The following is a 2,361-nucleotide window of genomic DNA, read 5'->3' as shown; positions in this document are numbered from 1 at the left end:
CAATTAAACATCAACCTTCGCAATAGCACGAATCATTATAAAATAGGGCTATTGGTCGGGTAAGTCGAACCACTGGGACTGCGCTAGTCTAAGGCAACCTAAATGTCCAGAATCATTCTTAGAATGATAAGGGGTAATAAGGGTTTGTTTGTTTGTCACTAAACTAGAAATGTAAAGATGCATAAACTAGTAGATTGCAAGGAATGTAAAGAAGTGAGATACAAGTAGAAAAAATTAGGGAGATGAATCCACTACCTACTCTATTAACATGCTAGTATGTGGTTAACTTGGGAAACAAATTATATATATGGCAATGATATGTAGCAATACAAAATTACTACACTATCTCCAAAAATTTCATAGAATCAAGATTTAAGCATAATCCCTCAAAGTTATACATGCTTGACTACCTAAATGAAATTGTAGCTTCACATATTCACTAAGCTAGGGACTATCAAACCTCTCAATAACTATGGTGATAGCACATGGAGCTAAGAATCAAGAATAAATCCATCAAAGGGGGACCCTAAGCTGTGGACTAACAAGATTCTCAAATGCATGCCAATAAAAACACTTTCACAATCTTGTTTCCATTGTCACTATGGAAATGATAGCAATACAACCATGGGAACATACACTCTAAGAGAAGATAATATATTCAACATGATCATTTATAAGAGTTTATGTTCATTACATCAAATACAAGCTCTAGACCATGAAAGTGCCATATATATACATATTTCCCAAGATTAAACCAAAACTAAGACATGCTTACAAAGTAGGGCTTCATCACCTCCCTAGATAGGGAGTTAGTTACCCATTGCCAAGCTAGAAGAATGAAGAAGCTCCATCTTCATGGCCATTTTCGTGCACCCTCTTTGGAGCTTGAAGAACACCCTCTTTGCTCTCTTCTCTCTCCTCTAATCTTGTAAGAAAAATGAAGGATAATGAAATCTGTGGCTCTCCCCTCTTTATCTAGATAAGAAATCCACCCAAAAAGCTCTCTCTCTCCTCCAAGAAAACATCCCCAACCAACTCATAAAGGAAAGCTTCCAAAGTACGTAAAATCTGAGCACAAGTGGGCTGAGTCGTGTAGAATTCTGCCCTAATTTCGAGTGCTTGAAATAGGGCCTCGAGTACTCGAAAATTGGGCAGAATGCCCTATGCTTGGTTTGCTCCGCCCGGACCTACTTTGGTAAAACGGCCATAACTTTGTGCTCCGAACTCCGAATGACAAACCGTTTGAAGATTTGGAAAGCTAATTCAGAGCTTTAAAAACTTCATGTTTTGGTAGAGATCCAATTCGCAAGGATGGTTGGTCGAAAATGAAGATCAAAGCAGAATTTCATTGCTGCCAGGCAGTTCTGCGCACCTCTGGTAACAAGGCCATAACTCTCTGCTCCGAACTCCGAATGACGAACCACTTGAAGATTTGGAAAGCTGATTCAGAGCTCTAAATATGTTATGTTATGATGGAAGTCCAGTTATCAAGTTTTCAAGGTCAAAATGGTGAGCAAAGTTCAGGATCTACTGCTGCCAGAAATTCAGCCTTGTGCCTTTTGATGGCCAAAACTCCACAAAGCATCCTTCTTGCTTCTTTTAAGCCAATGAACCTGAAAATAAACAAAAATGCATAAATGAAGATAAACTACATAATAAAATCAAATAATGGACTTAACTAATGCAATTTAGGGCGCTTGAATATGCAATATTCGGCGCTTATCAGGCGGGGATGGTATACCAATTATAAACCCGTCCCGGAGCTGGAGCGGAGTTGGTATGACTTATTTTTTAACGGGGCGGAGTAAGGTTTAGCCAACTCCACCCCAACTCTGCTCCGTTGCCATCCCTAATTCCACCACTTGTTTCACCAGCACAACCAGTTATCCCACCTGCTCCTAAAATTTTGAATGACTATTTTGCCCCTATCACAGCCAATCCACCCAATTGTATTGTCCTTCCTCCAGTCGGGCATCAATTTGAAATTAAAGCCCATATCATCAATATGTTGCCTAAATTCCATGGATTTGAAAGTGAACAACCTTATGTCCATTTAGGGAAGTTCCTAACCATTTATAGTACTTTCAAAAATTAGCATTTAGATGATGAAGGTGTCAAATTGCGTCTATTTCCCCTATCCTTAGATGATAAAGCTTCCTCATGGTTTAACTCTCTTCCTCCAAACTCTATTAAAACATGGGATGAACTTGTTAAAAAATTCATGAACAAGTTTTATCCAATGCAAAAAAGTGAGTTAATGAGAGATGCCATAAGCACTTTCAAAGGGAAAAATGAAGAATAATTCCATCAAACTTAGGAGCGTTTTCATGATTTGCTTCTCAAATGCCCACATCATGGCTT

The 2,361-nt window shown here is 38.7% G+C and overlaps 1 pseudogene; it reads right to left on the bottom strand.

The window, feature by feature from the left end:
- Nucleotides 1-2,264: 2,264 nt before the first annotated feature.
- LOC132284236 (small nucleolar RNA R71) lies at nucleotides 2,265-2,361 on the bottom strand (annotated as a pseudogene).

This window comes from Cornus florida, unplaced genomic scaffold, assembly GCF_030987335.1.
Source record: "Cornus florida cultivar Cherokee Brave unplaced genomic scaffold, ASM3098733v1 CherokeeBrave_3.0.0_Hap2_Chr01, whole genome shotgun sequence".
Taxonomy (NCBI): Eukaryota; Viridiplantae; Streptophyta; class Magnoliopsida; order Cornales; family Cornaceae; genus Cornus; species Cornus florida.
Note: the sequence above shows the minus strand (reverse complement) of the source record. Positions and strands in the feature narration are given on the sequence as shown.